At 38.4% G+C, this 25,195-nt stretch overlaps 1 protein-coding gene across 1 annotated transcript in view; it reads right to left on the bottom strand.

Moving 5' to 3' along the window:
* Positions 1–25,195, bottom strand: part of LOC134674526 (TWiK family of potassium channels protein 9-like) — a 430,962-nt gene that overhangs the window by 67,694 nt on the left and 338,073 nt on the right. The window contains exon 4 of the mRNA XM_063532628.1: positions 23–76. The gene's annotated coding sequence lies outside the window, so the exon portion shown is untranslated. The remainder of the gene's footprint in view (positions 1–22; positions 77–25,195) is intronic.

Here is a 25,195-nt window from a genome sequence, read left to right as displayed (position 1 = left end):
TGTTTAAATTATAATGGCTTACCTTTAAATAGAAATTCCTTGTTGAATTTACTCTTCGTCTCGTTCTAGTTAATATCTGTAACAAATTACAAAACCGTGAAAATGTTATGTTTATAATATAAAGTTAGTTAGATAGATTTTACAATTTTCTAAAGATTTTGTGCCACAATACAAAATTACACACAGGTCTTGCAAACTGCATAATTAAGTACTAAGGTTTTATAAAAGATGAAAAATAAAACGCAGTGGATCTCCGATTTCTGACCGATTTGATCTGACATAAGTCGACTACGGAACAGAGCAGTTACATTAACACTTGTTCGTCCGTCAGTTTCTTCCTAGTTGTAACTACCATATTGATCCCAAACTGTCAATGTGAGAACTCTAACAAACAAAAACTCAGTAACGGGAAGGGGATTCAATTGTTCCATATCCCGCACCTTTTGAAGTTTTCCAATTAGGGGAACTCGTGTAGGCATTTGGAAGATTTAACTAGAGGCCGAAAGTAAAAATACTTGGTATTTTCTTGTGAATTACTTGACTTTCTGACTTATCTATCGAATTTGTCAGTTTGTGCTGCTATTTATACTACCAGTTAAAAAACCAGCAACTTTTTGTTCTCGATTCTACATTTGCTATTTCAAATACTTTATTAATTAATTTAGATAAATATATTTAAGGGCTGTGGTCTTTATTCTTCAATTTACGCATATTAGATGTAATGCACTTATACCTAAGCGTGGTACTTAGGTATAAGTGTATAACATCTAATATGCCTAAATTGAAGAATAAAGACTATAACTTTCACTTTCACTACAACAGCTAGTAAAGGCTCTCTATATTAATAAAAAATCTGTCGTAACATGATGGTCGTTCTTGTCTACGTGACAGCGTGATAAAACACTGTCCGTCACTTTCTATCCCACGTTGTTAAAAAGTGACAGTTATTTTATCACGTGGATAAAGATGGATAAAGCCATCCATAATACGCCGACTGATAAGTAAGTTGCATTTGATCTACTAGAGTGGCAAAGTAATTTGATGCAAATTTTGAGTTGTTTCCTAATTTTAGCTGGTAGATTTGACTTTAAACCCCCTTATTCATAAAAGCGCTCTAGCCTCACTTAGCTAATAATTGTTTTATTCGCCTAATGGACTTACCTATGAAAGCTATAAATTACTTATTAACTTTTGCTTAGAATTCTCAACTGAACGCCCAAGATTCCATATGTCAAGTGCGAAAATTACCTATTATACACCCATAGGTAATTTTCGCAACTGCAGGACTCTCGATTCTACCATAGTTACTCTTTGAGACTGAAAGTACATCCCTCTTCGTCCCACACTCGTGTAAATGCCTTTACATTTAACTTGTAACATGTAGAGATAATGCGCACATCTGTGACCCTACAAAAGACAACTTTGCTACAACATTATACGCAGAGTTTCGGGCGGAATTAGCCGGGATATAATTGAATGGGAGAGTTTGTTCTGATTGTGGTATTATTTTGATACGCGTATAATGCGTCTTGGGGGGAATTTGAGCGTGCGGCACAAACGTGATTAAAAATTTGTAGGCAGAGACGCTTTGTTTAAGAAATGAAAGCTTTCGCTTCTAAACATTGGCTTCATGTTACTCATCAGTGAAAATGTTTTGTATGAGTTTGAACTTCTCAAAGTTAATGATAACGCAATTAAATCAACATAATATTAATTTTTTATTGATTATTTTGGATATGAGCGTGCCAACTAACCATGGGTTCCAGTCCCTTTTTTTTGACGTAAAATTGCTGGACTTTGATTCTGTATAACACGAATCCAGCAGAGTTTCAAAACAATTTTGAGCACTTACTATTTTAGGTAAGGCCATGGTAAGGCCATAGTTGTTTATAAGATACACCTTAAAACACGAGGCAACGGAGAGTTAATGGTCGTTTCTCAAAAAGTTGGCACCGCCACCTGTAAATAGGTTTATGTTAGAACTTTTTTTTCGTTATGTACTATTTTTATATATAAAAAATTAATACATATTTAGAGAGACTTTTTACACAGAGGCCTAATACTTTGAAAAAAATTTAATAAATATTGATTACACAAAAAAATATTGTAACTACGTTTATCCGTTAACCTGCCGTGTCCCAACGCGAGGTACTGATGTTCCGAGCTATGAAAACCACACAAAATATTAACTTAATTTAACGGCATTATCGTATTTTATTAACATATATCCTTAATTTGTAAAGTATTACTATCGCATAACAATATTATACTTATATTTTAAGTTATTCGGCTTCAAAGTTTGTCCAAGGCAATTCTTAACAGTCACCTGGCGCGTCACATTCACGACGATTGTATAACCCCCACCGCACCTTTCCCGTCTCACTCTGCACGAGCTGAAGCCGTCACTCATCAGCTATCACCTGGTAGGACGAAGACGTGGTTATTGTGCTTCGCAAATAAAACACAAACGACAAAGTATCGGAAATTGGAGTTTGTAATGGGTAAGTACTCTTTATCCTGGAGTCGATATCTTGCTAATTATGTAACCTATCGCATTACTATCAAGATATGTAACGTAAACAATAGTTTAGTTTTATATGCCTAAGTATGGAGTTCATCAAGCTAATACATTTTGTGTATTCGCGATATAACTGCCATTTTCCCCATCACCTGCATATCGTCCACCTGGCTAAAACTGCCAGGTGGATGAGATTTTGCGGCAGGTTAATGTCACTGATACCACAACTAATACTCGTAACTATATAATTATATAGCGGTTATATCGCTTTTGTGTGTTAATTTAGGAATAAAAACTATCCTGTCTGTTAAAGCTACATATTATTGAAATTTTTGTACTTTTGTCTTAAGTCTCGTTAACCTGTCCAAAAAAGTCAGGTGAATGATGCAATGGCAGGTGAACGAAGCGTCCTTCACCTGCCATATGACAGGTGATCGATAATTATTTAAAATCCACGTTACATATACTCAAACTAGATTTGTGACGTCCCACGGGAAAAGGTACCTTATGAGGGTTTTTAGTTTTAGACATATATTAAAATGTTTTGTAAAAAGTATAAGTATATGCAGATTAGTCCCGTTCTTGTCAAAACCCAGTTCTGATGATGGGATCTATGAAGAATCGAGGGAACTCCTCAAATCTTAAAGGCATACATATAGTGATTTTTGTGTTTTTATTTACAAATCAAGCATATACATTCACAAAAGTGACATTGGATGAAGTGGAACTGCTGATGAAGATCAGAACGAAACTCTTCAACGACGCATAGTTCACGTTTGGCGATTTGTCGTCTTCGTTATGTTTGTTAAGCAAGTTAAGATTTTAAGCCACATTTTTGTCAAGCTCGAGTTCTGATGATGGGATCCATGAGGAATCGAGGGAACTCCTCAAATCTTAAAGGCATACATATAGTGATTTTTGTGTTTTTATCTACAAATCAAGCATATACATTCACAAAAGTGACATTGGATGAAGTGGAGCTGCTGATGAAGATCAGAACGGAACTCTTCAACGATGCATAGTTCACGTTTGGCGATTTGTCCTCTTCGTTATGTTTGTTAAGCAAGATAAGTTTATAAGCTGCATTTTTGTCAATCTCGAGTTCTGATGATGGGATCCATGAGGAATCGAGGGAACTCCTCAAATCTTAAAGGCATACATATAGTGATTTTTGTGTTTTTATCTACAAATCAAGCATATACATTCACAAAAGTGACATTGGATGAAGTGGAGCTGCTGATGAAGATCAGAACGGAACTCTTCAACGATGCATAGTTCACGTTTGGCGATTTGTCCTCTTCGTTATGTTTGTTAAGCAAGATAAGTTTATAAGCTGCATTTTTGTCAATCTCGAGTTCTGATGATGGGATCCATGAGGAATCGAGGGAACTCCTCAAACCTTAAAGGCATGCGTATAGTGACTTTTGGATTTACATCAGAAAATCAAGCATTTTCATTAAAAACTGTCGCTTTTGATGAAGTGGAACTGCTGATGATGATTAGAACAGAACTCTTCAACGATGCATAGTACACGTTTGGCGATTTAGATTTTGACTTGGATTGGGACTGGGGCTGGGACCCGGACCCAGACTCGGGCCCGGACTCGGACCCGGACTGTGACTCAGACCCGGACCTAGACTCAAACCCGGAGTCGGACCTGGACCTGGATCCCGGCTCTTATCTGAACCTGAACCCGGACCTAACCTGACCTGACCTTGCACCAAACCTGAGTTCCACTAGGTACTGCGAGGGTTCAACATCAGCTCTATCTTGGGTACTGCGCTCCCAAGTGCTCATCAAGACGTGTCGAATGACCAAAACAGCATGTGTCTATGTTGCATCAAACCTGAGTTCCAGTAGGTACTGCGAGGGTTCAGCATCAGCTCTATCTTGGGTACTGCCCTCCCAAGTCCTCATCAAAACGTGTCGAATGACCAAAACAGCGTGTGTCTATGTTGCACCAAACCTGAGTTCCACTAGGTGCTGCGAGGGTTCAGCATCAGCTGTATCTTGGGTACTGCCCTCCCAAGTCCTCATCAAGACGTGTCGAATGACCAGAACAGCGTGTGTCTATGTTGCACCAAAACTAAGTTCCACTAGGTACTGCGAGGGTTCAGCATCAGCTCTATCTGGGGTACTGCTCTCTCAAGTGCTCATCAAGACGTGTTGGATGACCAAAACAGTGTGTGTCTATGTTGCACCAAACCTGAGTTCCACTAGGTGCTGCGAGGGTTCAGCATCAGCTCTATCTTGGGTACTGCTCTTCCAAGTGCTCATCAAGACGTGTTGGATGACCAAAACAGCATGTGTCTATGTTGCACCAAACCTGAGTTCCACTAGGTACTGCGAGGGTTCAGCATCAGCTCTATCTTAGTAACCACTTTTCCAAGTGTTCATCAAGACGTGTTGGATGACCAAAACAGCGTGTGTCTATGTTGCAGCAAACCTGAGTTCCACTAGGTACTGCGAGGGTTCAGCATCAGCTCTATCTTAGTAACCACTTTTCTAAGTGTTCATCAAGACGTGTTGGATGACCAAAACAGCGTGTGTCTATGTTGCACCAAACCTGAGTTCCACTAGGTACTGCGAGGGTTCATCATCAGCTCTATCTTGGGTACTGCTTTCCCAAGTGCTCATCAAGACGTGTCGAATGACCAAAACAGCATGTGTCTATGTTGCATCAAACCTGAGTTCCAGTAGGTACTGCGAGGGTTCATCATCAGCTCTATCTTGGGTACTGCTTTCCCAAGTCCTCATCAAGACGTGTCGAATGACCAAAACAGCGTGTGTCTATGTTGCACCAAACCTGAGTTCCACTAGGTACTGCGAAGGTTCAGCATCAGCTCTATCTTAGTAACCACTTTTCCAAGTGCTCATCAAGACGTGTTGGATGACCAAAACAGTGTGTGTCTATGTTGCACCAAACCTGAGTTCCACTAGGTGCTGCGAGGGTTCAGCATCAGCTCTATCTTGGGTACTGCTCTTCCAAGTGCTCATCAAGACGTGTTGGATGACCAAAACAGCATGTGTCTATGTTGCACCAAACCTGAGTTCCACTAGGTACTGCGAGGGTTCAGCATCAGCTCTATCTTAGTAACCACTTTTCCAAGTGCTCATCAAGACGTGTTGGATGACCAAAACAGTGTGTGTCTATGTTGCACCAAACCTGAGTTCCACTAGGTGCTGCGAGGGTTCAGCATCAGCTCTATCTTGGGTACTGCTCTTCCAAGTGCTCATCAAGACGTGTTGGATGACCAAAACAGCATGTGTCTATGTTGCACCAAACCTGAGTTCCACTAGGTACTGCGAGGGTTCAGCATCAGCTCTATCTTAGTAACCACTTTTCCAAGTGTTCATCAAGACGTGTTGGATGACCAAAACAGCGTGTGTCTATGTTGCACCAAACCTGAGTTCCACTAGGTACTGCGAGGGTTCAGCATCAGCTCTATCTTAGTCACCACTTTTCCAAGTGTTCATCAAGACGTGTTGGATGACCAAAACAGCGTGTGTCTATGTTGCACCAAACCTGAGTTCCACTAGGTACTGCGAGGGTTCATCATCAGCTCTATCTTGGGTACTGCTTTCCCAAGTGCTCATCAAGACGTGTCGAATGACCAAAACAGCATGTGTCTATGTTGCATCAAACCTGAGTTCCAGTAGGTACTGCGAGGGTTCATCATCAGCTCTATCTTGGGTACTGCTTTCCCAAGTCCTCATCAAGACGTGTCGAATGACCAAAACAGCGTGTGTCTATGTTGCACCAAACCTGAGTTCCACTAGGTACTGCGAGGGTTCAGCATCAGCTCTATCTTAGTCACCACTTTTCCAAGTGTTCATCAAGACGTGTTGGATGACCAAAACAGCGTGTGTCTATGTTGCACCAAACCTGAGTTCCACTAGGTGCTGCGAGGGTTCAGCATCAGCTCTATCTTGGGTACTGCTCTCCCAAGTCCTCATCAAGACGTGTCGAATGACCAAAACAGCGTGTGTCTATGTTGCACCAAACCTGAGTTCCACTAGGTACTGCGAGGGTTCAGCATCAGCTCTATCTTGGGTACTGCTCTCCCAAGTCCTGATCGAGACGTGTCGAATGACCAAAACAGCGTGTGTCTATGTTGCACCAAACCTGAGTTCCACTAGGTGCTGCGAGGGTTCAGCATCAGCTCTATCTTGGGTACTGCCCTCCCAAGTCCTCATCAAAACGTGTCGAATGACCAAAACAGCGTGTGTCTATGTTGCACCAAACCTGAGTTCCACTAGGTGTTGCGAGGGTTCAGCATCAGCTGTATCTTGGGTACTGCCCTCCTAAGTCCTCATCAAGACGTGTCGAATGACCAAAACAACGTGTGTCTATGTTGTACCAAACCTGAGTTCCACTAGGTACTGCGAGGGTTCAGCATCAGCTCTATCTTGGGTACTGCTCTTCCAAGTGCTCATCATGACGTGTTGGATGACCAAAACAGCGTGTGTCTATGTTGCACCAAACCTGAGTTCCACTACGTGCTGCGAGGGTTCAGCATCAGCTCTATCTTGGGTACTGCCCTCCCAAGTCCTCATCAAAACGTGTCGAATGACCAAAACAGCGTGTGTCTATGTTGCACCAAACCTGAGTTCCACTAGGTGCTACGAGGGTTCAGCATCAGCTGTATCTTGGGTACTGCCCTCCCAAGTCCTCATCAAGACGTGTCGAATGACCAGAACAGCGTGTGTCTATGTTGCACCAAAACTGAGTTCCACTAGGTACTGCGAGGGTTCAGCATCAGCTCTATCTGGGGTACTGCTCTCTCAAGTGCTCATCAAGACGTGTTGGATGACCAAAACAGTGTGTCTATGTTGCACCAAACCTGAGTTCCACTAGGTGCTGCGAGGGTTCAGCATCAGCTCTATCTTGGGTACTGCTCTTCCAAGTGCTCATCAAGACGTGTTGGATGACCAAAACAGCATGTGTCTATGTTGCACCAAACCTGAGTTCCACTAGGTGCTGCGAGGGTTCAGCATCAGCTCTATCTTGGGTACTGCCCTCCCAAGTCCTCATCAAAACGTGTCGAATGACCAAAACAGCGTGTGTCTATGTTGCACCAAACCTGAGTTCCACTAGTTACTGCGAGGGTTCAGCATCAGCTCTATCTTGGGTACTGCTCTTCCAAGTGCTCATCAAGACGTGTTGGATGACCAAAACAGCGTGTGTCTATGTTGCACCAAACCTGAGTTCCACTAGGTGCTGCGAGGGTTCAGCATCAGCTGTATCTTGGGTACTGCCCTCCCAAGTCCTCATCAAGACGTGTCGAATGACCAAAACAGCGTGTGTCTATGTTGCACCAAACCTGAGTTCCACTAGGTACTGCGAGGGTTCAGCATCAGCTCTATCTTGGGTACTGCCCTCCCAAGTCCTCATGAAGACGTGTCGAATGACCAAAACAGCGTGTGTCTATGTTGCATCAAACCTGAGTTCCACTAGGTACTGCGATGGTCCAGCATCAGCTCTATCTTGAGTTCTGCTCTCCCAAGTGCTCACCAAGACGAGTTGGATGACCAAAACTGCATGTGCCTATGTTGCACCAAACCTGAGTTCCACTAGGTACTGCCAGGGTGAATAGACAGTAAGATTGAATGTTTACTTATTCACAGAAACTTGTTGTTAAATTGGGAATCGAATCGAAGGTGAGGTGGGTCAGAATCCAAAATTTTAATCATCATGGTGGACAATAAGGTCCCTTTTTACAGAAGATGACACATTTTTCGATTATTTTTAGAAGGCATTGAAAATGATGTGGTGGACAGGTGGATGACACTCATTACAGGTGAACGATGACAAGAAACCAGGTTAACGGCAACGGACACAGGTTAATGACGCCTCTCGATAACCTGTCAATATTTTCATTGGAATTTGTACTTATTTCTCGATAACCTGCTTCTACTATCGATAACCTGGAGACAAAATATCTTTCACCTGTCCTTGATATCATTAACCTGAATTTCAAACGCCTATATCTCCTAAACTAATTGAAGGAATTGCTTCCCTTCCACATTTTCTAATAGTTAAAGTTGCCTTTTAACGATCCCAATAAAAAAAAATGCGAAAATGCAAAATTTTTGAAAAACGTTAACGTTAACCTGGCGGTGCCAACTTTTTGAGAAACGACCTAATACAGATCAGGTCGACGGCGCCAGCCAGAGAACTTAAAAAGCCTGGCCGACGCTAGGTTATTGTGGCACAATGCACAATGACTGTCCCGACACACTGTCGCTCGTCAAGCAACACTAATCCCACTTTAATCCAAAGTCCGTCCGCAATTTACTCGCCAAAGGGCGCGGTCCGGCAAATTGTGCCACCGATCGATGCAGACGTACGAATATAAAGAACTTTTTCGATGTAGACGTCAGAGTATAAAGGACTTTATCACGTGTCACGCTTCTAAATTTAGTTTTTCAATCGTAAGCTGGATAAAAGTTGTTTTAAGGATTTTTATAGCGTAAAATGTTTTTATTTTCATGATTGTAAAATTCGTTCTGATCACGGTAGTGGTGTAAGTTGTAAATGATTGTTTTTATGCTCTTAAATACTCGTAGGTTACCCAATTGATTTAAATAAACCAGAAACAATCCAGGCCCATTCAGTGAATTTAGTTTTGGCGTTTAATCGTATCATGACTTTTAAGAGTTACATTATAAATTTAAATGAAGTAGACTCTAAGCATGTATATAATAATATTGTATTTAGGGTCCTAAAAGCTAATTTAACAGTTTTACTACAAAACACTGTAATCCGAGTTACAGTGTGTGTGTGTGTCTTACTATCATGGAATGGTAGATCTCCACTAGGATATTTTCGGTACAAAGTTATCTCTGCAACGAGGGACAGTTCGGTACTAATTGCTCCGCCAATCATCGTAGACATAGGAACACAAAGAATAGGAATCGGCTAGTCTGTGGCCATGAGTAAACCCATGCATATTAAAAAAAAAAAAAAATTTCAAACTAGGTTTTTTATGCTTGTTTGGATGTCATTTGATACATTTTGATAGGTACCAATTACAATATTTTTTTTTATAATTACAGCATCTCAGGAAATCTATCCAATGCCTATTTTCAGTCCTAGTTTAGAGTTACTAGTTATCTGAATAAACAGTTTGCTATCTTTCAATAAATACCGTAAAATCAGGTGACTAATAGTACAACTATGGTCCAGTTTTTAACGTTGATTCTTAACGAGCCATTATGACTTGTACTCGTGACGTTTATTTTAGAGCTTAGATACACTAATTCTCTTTGCATATTATATACCTACTCTATTGAAGTATAAATTAAAAGCTTATATATGTCTCTGTAAACGTTGTTTTTAGTTCTATCAAGTTTCGGCCGTGTGGCGCCTCTGACAATACACTGTTCACGTCGCAATGTTGTAACCGATAATGGGAGTTGAATAAAAACAGTATTAAAAGAATTCTCATAGTTTAATTAATAAAAGCCTGGCCTCAATAGGTTATGAGGCCCAGGCACGCTAGTGCGCGTAGAAATAAACTGTGAAGAGCAGAAATAAGTTCGCGATTGTCCGATTTGCGTAAAATATCTACTCTCAAGATGGAGGTCACTAATGCAATGAGAGTAGAGAAATTTGATGGCAGAAATTTCCGACAGTGGAAATTTCAAATAAGTTGTGCCTTGAAAGCTAAGGGTTTGGATATTTCGAAAGTAAAACCTGCAGAAGAAGTGAGTGCGACGGCGGCGAAATCCGCACAATGGTTAAAGGAAGATGGCATGGCTATGTTTATTATAACCTCGTCAATGGATTTGAACCAAATCTCGCTGATTGAAAATTGTGGAACTGCTAAGGAGATTATGGATAAATTGGAGTATATTTATGAACAAAAGTCGGAGTATAACAAAATGATGGTACATGAAAAGTTCTATCAATATAAAATGTCATCGACCGACAGCATAGCTCAACATATTTCGAAAGTCGAAAATTTGGCAAAACAGTTAAAAGAAAGCGGAGAAACTATAAGTGACATGGCTATAATGACTAAAATTCTGTCGACTCTGCCATCAAGTTACCGTTCTCTTCGGCAAGCTTGGTTATCTTTGGAATCGTCTAAGCAAACACTGCACAATTTGACTTCAAGATTGTTAGACGAAGAAGCAACTTTGACTACAGAAGGAGAAAGTGAATCCGCATTAATTGTGTCAAAGAAACAAAATAACAATAGTAATACTAAAGCGAGTACCTCCAGCCATACACATAGGTTTGTTTGCTACAATTGCAACAAGAGGGGTCATTTTGCGAGGGATTGTCGAGCGCCAAGAAAATCGGCTCGCAAGAATAAAGAGCAAACAGACATGTTGGCATTTAGCGCTGAAAATAGCTCCTTGTATACATATGGTGATAATGTATGGTTCTTGGATTCAGGAGCGAGCAAACACATGACTTTCAGAAGAGAATACTTCTGTGATTTTGAGGAATATAAGAGTGGAGATGATAGGACAATTAATGTCAAATTAGGGAACAAACAAACCGTAGAAGTCCGTGGAAAAGGTTCCATACTAATAGATAGATTAGTTAATGGTCAATGGGAGCAAAGTATATTAAACGATGTACTATTTGTGCCTGAGTTGCGAAGAAATTTGTTCTCAGAGGGTGCAGTAACTAGAAAAGGTTATGTAATCACTAAGGATAGTAAAAGAGCGCTCCTAATTAAAGATAATGTTGTGGTGATGTGTGCTGAGTTAAAAGATAATAATCTGTATCAGTTGAACATTAAAACTGTTATACAAGAAACATGTAACATGGTAACTGACATCAAAGTTTGGCATGAGAGGCTCGGACATGTTAATACTAAAGAGATACAAAATATGAGCAAAAATGGTGCTATTCCTGTGGTATTGACTGGCAGTGATACTTTTATGTGTGAAGCATGTCAATATGGCAAGCAATCCAGGCTGTCATTCAATAAATCTCATAGAGGCCCAACACAACCTGGAGATATTGTTTACAGTGACGTCTGTGGCCCTATAGAGGAACTATCTGTATCAGGAAAGAGATATTTTGTTTTGTTCAAGGATGGAGCAACAAGCTATCGTCATATTTACTTCTTGAAACACAAAAATGAAGTGCTGGACTGTTTTATTAAATACAATGCCATTGTGAAGAACAGGTTTCTACATGATGTGCGCACTTTACACACCGATAATGGAGGTGAGTTTGTGAACCAAGAATTTAAGAAGTTTTTAGAAGACAAAGGTATCAGCCATGAGTGTACAGCACCCTACACGGCTCAGCAGAATGGTCGGGCTGAGAGAGAATTAAGGACGATCATGGAGTCTGCTAGATCTATGCTTTATGCTAAAGACATACCTATGAACCTATGGGCAGAAGCTGTACATTGTGCAGTATATATCTTGAATAGGACTTCATCCAGCCAGACACCTAACATCTCTCCCTATGAGCTCTGGTTTGGAGATAAGCCAAATCTGAAACACATCAGAGTATTTGGCTCCGTGGGATATGTACATATACCAAAAGAGAAAAGGAAGAAACTAGACAAGAAGTCTGAGAAGATGTTGTTGGTTGGATATGAGCAAGAGAACTACAGGATGTATGATCAAAATACAAGAAAGATTACAGTATCTAGAGATGTCAAATTTGATGAAGGAGGTGTTCCTGAAAAAAGACAACACTTTGCACGGATAAAATTAAGTGGTGATGAGATAATGACAGATGAGAGAGAAGAGACAGAGAATGATCAAGAACAAGGTGTTTCATCTCCACCACAAAGAGAAAGTCAAGACGAGTTGTCTTCTTATGATAGCATGCAGAGTTCAAACACTGACTCTGACGACTCATATCAGCCTCCTAAGCGAGTCATCATCAATGAAGAGGAACGAAGCAATATAACACTTCGGTCTCATAAAAGAAATGAGAATAATTTAGAAGTAAATTTTACTGAAGTTGAGATACCAAACACATATCAAGAGGCAATCAGTGATGTAAATAGTCTTGAATGGAAGAAAGCTATTAGAGAAGAGCTTCAGTCTCATGAACATAACAATACATGGACTATAACTGACAGGACTGACAAGAAACCTATTACAAGTAAATGGGTATTTTGTGTAAAGCGAAATAAGGAAGGAGAAATAGAAAGATTTAAGGCTAGACTTTGTGCCCGAGGATTTACACAAGTAAAAGATCTGGATTATAAGGAAACTTTCTCGCCTACAACCCGGTATGACTCCATTAGGTTGCTATTGAGTGTGGCAGCCAAAGAAGACCTAGAGTTACAGCAGTTTGACGTGAAGACTGCTTTCTTGTACGGTGAGCTATCAGAAGAAATCTATATGGAGATACCAGAGGGCATTGAAGTTGAGTCGTCCAAAGTATGTAAGTTAAACAAATCTTTGTATGGCCTTAAGCAGAGTTCTAGATGTTGGAATAAAAAGTTTTGTTCGTTTTTAACTACATATGGATTTAAACCATGCCAGTCAGGTAGTTGTGTATTTGTGGGATATTTTAATAATATCAGGGTACTGCTAATTATCTATGTTGACGATGGGCTTTTACTGTCAAAAAGTAAGGATGTTATATCCATGATTTTGGATGATCTAAAAAGTAATTTTGAAATAAGAATAGTAGATTGTAATTGTTTTGTTGGCATGGAGATAAATAAACAGAAAGGATGTGTGTCTATATGTCAAAAACGGTATATAGAGAACTTAATAAATAAATTTAATATGACAGATGCTAAAGGCTGTAATACTCCTGCAGATGTAAACGTACAGTTATCAAGAGACATGAATGATGAAATATGCAGTGAATTTCCATACAGAGAAGCAGTGGGAGCATTATTGTTTTTGTCATCTGTGTCGAGACCTGACATTTCCTATGCAGTTAATCTTGTAAGTAGGTATGTCAGCAATCCTGGTACTATACATGTGAATGCTTTGAAGCGAATTATTCGGTATTTGAAAAGCACCAAAGAAATGTCAATTCGCTATCACAATAACAGTGAACTGGTCGGGTATTCGGACTCTGACTTTGCTGGTGATATAGATACGAGGAGATCAAATACTGGTTATTTATTTTTAATGAATGGTGGTCCTGTTACATGGGCTAGCAGGAAACAGAACACCGTGGCTATGTCAACAACTGAGTCAGAATTTATGGCTGCCAGTGATGCAGCTAAGGAAATTTTGTGGTTGAGACAGTTTTTATTTGATATAAATGAACCACAAGAATCTGTAACACTTAACATAGATAACCAGAGTGCAATTAAATTGATTAACAATCCAGTCTTCCATAAGCGAAGCAAACATATAGATGTGAGATACAATTTTATTAGAGAGAAAGTAGAAGGAAAAATTATTAACATTAAGTATGTGGAAAGTTCATCTCAACTGGCAGATTTCCTTACCAAAGCCCTGCCAGTTGGCAAATTTAATTGCATTCGAGATCAGATTTTATTTTAAGTTCTGATTTGTTTTGTTTTAGTATGCTTTATGTATTGGTAGTGGTTATGGCAAAAGTTAGCCTTATTAATTTAAGTGGGAGTATTGAAGTATAAATTAAAAGCTAATATCTGTCTCTGTAAACGTTGTTTTTAGTTCTATCAAGTTTCCGCCGTGTGGCGCCTCTGACAATACACTGTTCACGTCGCAATGTTGTAACCGATAATGGGAGTTGAATAAAAACAGTATTAAAAGAATTCTCATAGTTTAATTAATAAAAGCCTGGCCTCAATATACTCAACATACTTTGAACATACTAATTCCAAGGCTGTCCATCGCAATTCAGCGCGGTAACGCAGCGAGTGTGATGGGCACCTTTGCGCTAGGGGTAGCGCGGGAAAACCTCTTTCAGTAGTTTTTATATTCCTTGTTTTATTTTAGATATATTTAGGGTTGTTAATTTTAATTTAGTATCATTCATAGATGTATTTAGTTCATAAGTTATTAATTTGTCCTTTTACTATCTTTTACAATTAAATAAATTTTATATCTTAGAAAAATATCTACTTGTACATTTACTGGAAGTTGAATTAAGACCATAGTTGTAAATTGTGGACTAAAGTTACCTGATTTTACGGCACTAAAATTGGGATTTTTACATCATAATAATTTCTGCCTACGCTTCAGTAACAACACCCCCGTCTGAACTGTCACTATCACTTCTATCAGGCTATACAATATCCTAATATTGTATAGCCTATGGGCCCGATTCGGATTTTGAAATAGACATCTATTAGATATCTTTTAGACATCACCAAGATACGATAACGATATGTTTAAGATCTAACCTGTCAAATTTGACATTTGCTCGATTCTGGAGATACTCTTGAACGATTTCCACAGGATATGACACAGAGATCCAATTCACATCTAATAGATATCTAACGTATAAAAGTGATATTGGTTGATAAAATTGCGCTGCAAAAGAGAACTAGTTGATATCTAAACTATAACGTATCTAGAATGGATCTAGTAACGTGTCACTGTCGTCTCTTGTGAATATCTTGAAGTTCAAATACGGCAGTATGTCCCGCCGGAAGCCTAGTAAACGGTGGGGTCGTCATTTCATCGGTGTTTGACATCACTACGATAACCGGCAAGGTCACATCACTAGAGGTGGTCGTCCATCTTAGATTGGTTTTACGCGAGAGCGTCCTCGCATATTATTTCAGAACTATATTCTCATATTTGTGATTCCCTAATAAATGTTGTTATAAAGTGGTGTCTGGTGTTTTTACTCTTACAGCTTCAGAAGTGCGATGTGAACTTTTCGCCTACTGCGATATAATTTGTCGGAAATTGGCAATACAAAATTAACCGGGCGTAGTCCTTTCTTGTTTCATTGTTATTGAACGTTATCGTTATATAAAATAATGAAACTGATTGTAATGAGTAAACGCATCAACACCACTCATCAGTTAGGGATTAAAATATACAAGGTCTTACCGTCCAAGACCTACAAGGATAACCTAACTAACCTACTAAACCACTGTCGGCTGCCGACGTACTGTACCTTTGCCTTTTGTTGTGTTTACTTTCAGATATCTATTTCAGTTTACTGTACATCATAAATGAACATGTCTGGCTAAAAAAATAAATACATATGGACAGTGTAATAAAGCTGATTCCATGATGATGATGAATATGTATTACAATATTCAAAGCAGAAGATTACAAGACATAGACTGACAGTATGGTGTAATGTATAATAAAATAAATCCTTGGGATTACAAAGTAAGAATTAAAGTTGACTCAGGTAAGCAGTCGTTGATCCAACACCTAAGAATGCTCCGGGGCCAAAGTGGTAAATATTCACTGCCTCTCTTATATGTTGTGTTATTTATGTGATTCATGTGCTTTCAGATACATAACATAATGTGATTATATACACCTGACACATTAACACAATGCTATAATCATTTTCTAAGATTTGTATTCCGGTGTGAGAAGTACATTCAAGTAAAAGCCATACAAACAAGTTTGGTAATATAAATTTAGCCTTGATTGATACTATGTGTATGGTGATATTATGCTCTCACAATTAACAATGAGTGCTACTTAATACTTTCCCTTTACAGTCTAATTAAAATAGATTCCAAGTTTTCAAAAACTCAAACCGGTAAGGAAAGTGAATTGTTGTTTCACATAAGTGTGTGTGTAAAACATGCTTATTGCAACTGAAATAATGCTTTGTTAGTATGTTTTTGAGTTGTGTAATTTCCAGAAATTTGACAGCAATGATTCTTGAAGTGAATTACCATACCGTTGAAGGCATTAGAGCGCCTATCAGCTCAGATCTCTATAATGAACCCAAATCGACATGGATAATATTTCAAAGTTAGTTGGTTATGGATGCCAGTTATATTATGTTCAAGTAATTCATTATATGCAGAAAATGTTGATAAGTGACTAATCTCTGATGTCATGGAAAATGAGGTATTTATTTAGAAATAAAATGATTATTCATGTTTTACATGGATACTAATGGTTAGTATGTGTTACATGGACTGGGTTGGTAAAATGCGCTTTGTGAATAAGCAAAAGGAATTATTGGCATCTATTTGTAGCTGGTTAGTATTGTCTGTGACAGGTTTAGTCGCTCCATGTTTCCGGAGCCTCCTCGGGCTGAATATTTTAAAAGACAGTGCATACCTCATATAACCTCATACATCTTTGCAATTCATATTAAGTGGAGACATACTGATATATAGTATAAGGTAGTATCTCAGTAGAAGTGTCAAGAAAATTAACAAGGATAATTTCTGTCTGTACTTTATAGATTATGAATTTATGAATAAAATGTTTATCCAACCATTGCATACAACTTATAGCATGTTGACATGTTGTGATTGTTGTTTTGGTTATAGGGATGTTGGTTTAAGTTGGCATTGTAAATATTTTTCACAAAATGTCATGTTATAAAATGAACCAAAGACATATACTTAAACAGACTTACCAAACTAATGAAAATTTTATTGGCATTACATTGTCAAGTGTTTGAGTTATTGACAAAGATAATCATTTGTGTTCTAGCAGTATTTTTCAGATGCATTTCCTTATAACAAAACTTGATTGCTGGTGAAGTTTTGATCATAACTTTATAATATTTGCACCGGTGAAGTATGATTACAGGAGTTTTCAAGGTTTAAATCTTATGAAAGAGATGGACATATTGAACTAGATATTTATTTACTGAGCTGAATATGACACTGATAAAGCAGGTTGTTGCTAATGGTAAGCGAGGTAAATACTTTCAGGAGTCAATATGGACTTTGACGGTCTACATAATATACATGTCTTTTACATGCAAGTGCTACTGGACTCTAAACGTACCGGTCAGTTGAGTGTTAAATGGATGAATATTAAACGAAGGTAAATAGTTTGGTTAAAGGTTAAAGCTTTCTAAGTAACTATTTTAACCCATTCACTGCTAATGAACATTGACCGAAGGATATCATTTCATGAGCTACTGTTTGAAGTTATTAACGGTTTTCGTCTGAACTTGTAGTGTGTTATGGTACTGTTTGCATTATAAAACAGTACACTTTTATTGCTTCTGGGTTTCATAAATCAGAAGTAAAAAAAAATAATAATAATAATGTTTCACAAATTTTGTGGGTTCACTAAGTATCTATTTCATTGTTTTGCAAACTGCATAAATTGTGGTTTATTATTTTATGAACTCATTTACCTTTAAATGTGTGCTTGCATGGCATTTAACAAAATTATTTAGTTTTGTGCAGGTATAAGATGATGTGATGAGTTACCTACACATAAAATGCACATATACAGCTGAAGAAAATCAACCATGTGTGTCTTGGAATCGGAAGCTTTATGGTTTAAGCATATGTGCCATTGATTCGGTTGATTGATCATTATCAATACACACTTTCATGATGGTTGAAAAATACAATTTGTGAAACCTCGGTAAGGCGAACCTGGGTAACAGAGGAACCTCGATAACATGAACTTCTGTTCAGGGTCTACTGTAGTTCAACCGTGGTATAGTAAGAGTGTGGCCTTTATTTAGGGGCACGGAAGAGGCACGCCAAGTTGCACATGATCATTTACATTGGTTGCATAGTAGCAACTGCTTATTATCTTATATTTTCCATATTAACGCCAAATGCTGCTATTTCAGGTACCGTTTTCAGATTAAGAACTGACGACAAGTATATTCTCAGATTAAGAACTGAGATATAATTTTATTAGACACTCGGATTGAATCGGATTGAGAACTGAGTTATTATTTTATTTATATTACTTACTCTCGGATTAGGAACCGAGTTGTGACTTTGTTTTATTTCAGATTTAGAACTGTGTTACTGTTGTCATACTAATGTGTTTTGTTAACGGGTTTGCCGACTAATGAAGGCAAATGCTGTTATTTCAGGTACCGTTTTCAGATTAAGAACTGGCTATATTTTCAGACTAAGACTGAGTTATACTTTTATTGAACACTCGGATTAAAAACTGAGTTATTATTTATATTTCATACTCTCGGATTAGGAACCGAGTTGTGATTTTGTTTTATTCCAGATTTAGAACTGGGTTACTGTTGTCATACTAATGTGTTTTGTTAACGGGTTTGCCGACAAAACCTAGAAAATAAACACATTGTGCTTGATTAAATATTGTAGTAACCATGGTAATGCTTGCGATATGTTATTTTATGCCACCTCACTGTTAACCATTTTACTCTAAAGGCTGGTTCATAATTCTACCGGTTGCTTCAATGTCTGCTATAGAGCTTTAATTATTGTGTGCTCTTTAAGAAAGGCTGTTACTTTTGTCTTGGCAAGGGATGCTATCCTTAAGAGGCTAGTTCCTGGCGCCGGTAATCGCAACAAAGGCTTGAAGGAGCGGTCTGTTGCTTGTCACTATCTGTTATTGGTTTCTGCAGTGTAGGCCTTAAGAGGCGGTCCATTGCTGATGACATAATACTAACCTTAAGAGGCTAGTTGTTTTTGGTTTCTGCAGTGTAGGCTTAAGAGGCGGTCCATTGCTGATGACATAATACTAACCTTAAGAGGCTAGTTGTTTTTGGTTTCTGCAGTGTAGGCCTTAAGAGGCGGTCCATTGCTGATGACAATTATGTCATAGTATTAACTATCCTTAAGAGGCTAGTTGTTTTTGGTTTCTGCAGTGTAGGCCTTAAGAGGCGGTCCATTGCTGATGACAAGTATGTCATAGTATTAACTATCCTTAAGAGGCTAGTTGTTTTTGGTTTCTGCAGTGTAGGCCTTAAGAGGCGGTCCATTGCTGATGACAATTATGTCAAAGTATTAACTATCCTTAAGAGGCTAGTTGTTTTTGGTTTCTGCAGTGTAGGCCTTAAGAGGCGGTCCATTGCTGATGACAATTATGTCATAGTATTAACTATCCTTAAGAGGCTAGTTGTTTTTGGTTTCTGCAGTGTAGGCCTTAAGAGGCGGTCCATTGCCGATGACAATTATGTCATAGTATTAACTATCCTTAAGAGGCTAGTTGTTTTTGGTTTCTGCAGTGTAGGCCTTAAGAGGCGGTCCATTGCTGATGACAATTATGTCATAGTATTAACTATCCTTAAGAGGCTAGTTTGTTCCTGGTATCTGCAGTGCAGGCCTTAAGGGGCGGACCGCTGTATGTGATATAATACTATCCTTAAGAGGCTAGTTTGTTCCTGGAATCTGCAGTGTAGGCCTTAAGAGGCGGTCCATTGTATGTGTTATGAGATTATCCTTAAGAGGACCATTATTTCTACTACCGATAACTGTTTTATCTATATCGTACTATTTGTTGTTGACCTTGAGAGGTTGGCTTGAGACTGTTTACAAAAGGATATTTAAATGACCTTAAGACTGATGATCTCAAGGTTATCTTGAAAGGGTTGCTTGCACTAATACCTTCTAGAGATCGCTGGCGCAGTTCCGGATCCAGTAGACGTTGAGGTAGTGCCTGTTCAAGATGCCCAGTAGAACGAGTGCGTGCAATGGGCTCCGTGACAGCCTTATCGTGAAGGGCTGACTTCTACGGTTGTTGCCCCTACAAGGGCAGTGATATTCTAGCCTGCATGTGGTATTTTAACACGGTAATGTTTTCTTTTTGTCCAATAATCAAATCTGTGGTTATATACCATTAGTCACGATGCTAGAAAGCGGTGACATGAAGTACCTACTTGATTACGTCGCCATTAAGGGTGATTATGATATTTATTAACAATGTTGCTTAAGAGTGCTCATGAGTTCTGTCCAATCATAACTGCATCTTTCTCATGTATTTACAGAAGTAGACCTTTTGACTGTGATGGTTATTACGGTATAATTTTATGGCTATCAAGCCGGACCTGTGATCAAAGGGTCTAACTGTGCCATTTGCGCATTAATATATCGTCGAAACCTTATCATGATTATTTTGAACAACATTGTGGTATGCTAATGCAAAGCCTATCGATGGCGCTAGGGTGAATTATAACGCCTTGGTTATATTAAGGAACTGAGGCTTTTCACATGTATGTTACAGAGTTTCGTGAATAAGAGTTTGTACTGTTTACATGTGCTGTATCGGAGGGCACCTATGCACATGCATGAGACGTGTCCCACGTTAGCCTCCCACCAGTTGAGGAGCCAACTCAACGGAGGAGCCAACCAGTAATGAACTGGTGGAGGCTACCGCCACCTGGTGAAGGCCCAGCTTGCTGCGACTGCGTTGGCTGCGGCAGTCTTTAGTGGCGGCCTTGATAACGGTGACCTGACGGGACGTAGGTCGGGTCAGAAGATGGCCGAGCTAAACGGTGGGGTCGTCATTTCATCGGTGTTTGACATCACTACGATAACCGGCAAGGTCACATCACTAGAGGTGGTCGTCCATCTTAGATTGGTTTTACGCGAGAGCGTCCTCGCATATTATTTCAGAACTATATTCTCATATTTGTGATTCCCTAATAAATGTTGTTATAAAGTGGTGTCTGGTGTTTTTACTCTTACACTAGTTATGACAAGTTATTCAAGTTGCCGGAATATAGTCATTTGGTTGCCAAGTGTGGGCGGTCAGAAGCTATTGCGAGCTTGACTTTGAATAATCATAAGGTTAAGGGTATGTTTATGATGAGTGGTTTCTGTAAAATACTTTTCACCACACCAGCTCGGAAAGGCTTACTTTGCACTTCAAGAACTGATAGCAAAGTTGTATTTTATTCACATGTGAGGCAAAGTAATCAAATGCATATTTTGATTTGTTTTCTTATGTTGGCTGGTAGAATTGACTTTATAATGATAATTATGGATGATAAATATTTAATGACATTCATTTGGATTTGATTTGGTTCGATTTTGTTTGATATTTTACATTTAATATTTTCCTCGGGTTGGTGCTGTGAAAAATTTTGTGTTTCACTCGGGGGCAAATTTTGTTTAACCCTCGTGATTTGAAACCCTCACAAAGCTCAAGATTCCATATTAGCACGAGCGGTTAAACAACAACTTGGCCCCCTTGAAAAACTAATAACTATTCCAATGGTTTAATTGTAGGTAACAACTTAATGACAATCGCTACCTATTGTAATGTGTAAAATTGATAATGAGTTTATTGCGTTTTGGTTTTTATTTATTTATTTATATAAACTACTAGCTTTTGCCTGCGACTTCATCTGCGTGGAATTAGTATCAGCAGCTAGAATAAATACAGCAGCGCCTAGATAAAATCTAATAGCAATTCGAGCATAATATGCTTAATTGTTTACACCAATTAACAGGCACTTCATTAATTTTCTCATTTCCATCCCCTTTTCACCCTCTTTAAGGATGACTTCTGATATAAAAACTATCCTATGCCCGTCCCCGGAACTTAAACTATCTCTATGCCAAATTCAAACTAAATCCGTTCAGTGGTTTAAGCGTGAGGAGGTAACAGACAGACAGACACACTTTCGCATTTATAATACTTATATATATATATATATATATATATATATATATATTAATTATGGATATTGCACAAACAAAAACAAAGTGGCGGACTAAATGCCTAATGGCATTTTCTACCAGTCAACCATCGGGCCAAACAGAGACATGTAAAAATGTATCAAGAAAAACAAAGGATTTTATTAGAACTACGGTAAACAACTGAACTGCTTATAATTCTGATAAACGACATATAAAATACACAAATAAAGCATATTTTGTTCAATAAAGCTTTCAAAGTGATATGTTAAGATTTAGTTTCTGGAAATCGTTTTCTCCTGAAATGGAAACTGTATGAAAAAAGTACCTTTTGACAATCGGGTACCTAATCCATTCAGTTGTTATTGTGAATATTAAAAAATGTGTAAAAACATAACTCGATTTCTGCGTAAGTCGGTTAAATGTCGATAAGATGCCCTGAGAAGAGTTTTAAATCCACGAGGCGTTCAGCAAACTCTTTAAAAAACAAAGAAAAAGCCGTGTTTTAACGAGACTTGAATGAAACAACGAGGGACGCTCGCGGAACTTTCCCGATATTTGAATAACAAGGAAAACCTTTTTCTTTGTCACCCCATTTTCAACTACTGTACGGATATGATGGTCGTTATCTACGTGACAGCGTGATAAAACGGTGTCCGTCACTTTCTATTCCACGGTGTAAATAAGTGATAGTTATTTTATCACGTGGATAAAACCTATAATAGAATACGCCTCCTGGCCGCCGACGCCTCAAGCCAACATACCAATCGCTTACACTCCGTAGCGAACGAAACGCAACTGTCATTGTTGCACTTATATGGTAGAGTAATACAGATACACAAAGCGTATCGTTGTTAGGCCAGCTGCATGGATATGATGGTCGTTCTTGTCTACGTGACAGCATGATAAAACGATGTCCGTTACTTTCATTCGCGCTCTGTTAAAAATGTTTGTAACGATCCCTGTGATAAGTGCAAGCGATTGTATCAATATGAATACCAAAAACGTAATAAATTTTAAAATCAGATCATTGCTGGAGGTCCAGTAAAAGAAAACAGTTAAATCTATGAAAAAGCAGTATGACTCTAGGGGAACCCTTGTGCGCGAGTCTGACTCGTACTTGGCTGAATAAGTTCAAAACTAACATTCGTCATTAGTACAAAGGGTTTTTTTTTTGTCACGAATAAAAGCTTTCTATTTTATTCTAAAATACCAAGAGATTAGATCTCTTTCGAAACACCAATTTCCAAATCGACATGCAAAAGAGCCCAGGCAGTCTCGCTGAATAAATAATCCGAATCTGGATTTGTAAAACCCCGATGCGAATCCGTGGTGTGTGACGTGACGTGACTTCGTATCCTGGCAACAATCGTATGTCAACACAGACATATAAATCTATGTAGATCACGGAAACTAACGTACCAACTCTCTTGCCTTGCTGAGCAGTTTAGCACATTTTATAAATTTTTGATTAAATCCACATTTTATAATTTTGTAAGTTTTAAATCTCTGTTTCTGTTTTCTGACATATCTGATTGATATGACGTTACGAAGAACATTTTCCTTAAATAATTTAACAGCAAAACTATAAAACGTTTAAAAAAATACACCTACATTTTAAAGTAAGTTAGTTTCTAGATAGAATTGCTATAAAATGCCGATAAAAACTTAGAGCATAATAACTGGAGTGGCCATTGAGAGCTTACCCCTGCCCTTACGTTACGTACAAATCATGTAGAAATAGCAGTACATTTGACATCCCGTCCCCCGAAAAATCGGCTACTGTACTGTAATGGATCGATGACGTTTCCAGTTACTAAATGCTCTGAAGGATAAAAAAGACAAACAATATGAAACCACAAGGGTTCAAGTTTTGTCAATTGTCGGTACTGCATAGTTATGTCTGTGCATGCATCTCTCATCTCACAGCACGTCGCCATGTTTCATGTCGGACCTCAAAGGCCATCGTCAGGCCGTGTCTTTGATTTAGCCTCCGTCACGGCATGAATAGATGACCACGGGCGTGATATGGTTAGTCACGGGCGTGGCAGCGCAGACTAGATTTAATAATGTACACGTCGATTGGCAAAAGCAAACGGGAGGTTTGTATTGAGCTGTCTGTATACGTCATGGACGAAAAATGTGAATACATAGGTCACTAGATACTTAAGTTTTGCAATAGACAAATAAGACAACTATGAAACAAAGATGTGGATTTAAAAACTGTATTAATATGGACCATGTTTGGCTGGAATATATTTACTTTATTTTTAAATTACTACATTTTATTAAGAATATACAGGGTACATAAATAAATTTTTAAATGAACCTAATATTCGTAAATCGGCCTTAGGCCACGCCAACGTTTTTAAAGTTAAAATCTTTTTAGTACATACTACAAAGTCAATGTCGAACTACGCATAATTGAGGGTTTTCTACGAATCATCAAGTGAATGCAAGGAAGGCTAATCAAACACTTTCTTAATTTTGTTATTTAAATAAAATTAATAATGAAAACTCATTTATTGTATAATAAGAGTTAAAAAATGAGTACAAAACTAGAATTTTATTAAGAGCCTAGTTCTTGTCAGTAAAGTAGGTTTATCCGCCATTCATTTCCAGCCCACCCCCCAGCTAGCTTTTGTTTTGACCTCTCGATAAGAATAGGTACTTAGGGGTCATCCATTAATTACATCACACGTTTAGGGGGAGGGAGGGGGTCAAGAAAATGTGACATATTGTGACATGGGGGAGGGGGGAGACACAAACTTTGTGACGTCACTTTAACTTCATCAGTAACCGAAAATTGATTTAAATTATTTTATTCGCTGTACATTTAAATAACAAGTTTTTAAAACGATAATCGTTTTTAATCGTTTAATTTTCTTTCCTAAGCAGTTTTGGGTTATAAAATTACTAATATTTATATCGTCTAAAATATTTTGATAAAATATTAATAATACTTAGGTACTTACTTAATTCGATTTGGATATGTCGAAGAAAAAATGTGACGTCACACTAGGGGGGAGGGGTTTGCCAAATGTGACCAAGTGTGACAAGGGGAGGGGTCAAAAAACCTAGAAATTCGTGTGACGTAATTAATGGATGACCCCTTATTGAATTAACCTTCTCTTATGTCTGATCCATAAACACACGTCTCCGCCTTCGCGTCCTCCCACCTACTGACTATAAATACACACTATCACTTATGGTGATGTCTGTCTTATAACTATATAATTTTGTAATACCACAGAATACA

This window comes from Cydia fagiglandana, chromosome 20, assembly GCF_963556715.1.
Source record: "Cydia fagiglandana chromosome 20, ilCydFagi1.1, whole genome shotgun sequence".
Lineage (NCBI taxonomy): Eukaryota > Metazoa > Arthropoda > Insecta > Lepidoptera > Tortricidae > Cydia > Cydia fagiglandana.
Note: the sequence above shows the minus strand (reverse complement) of the source record. Positions and strands in the feature narration are given on the sequence as shown.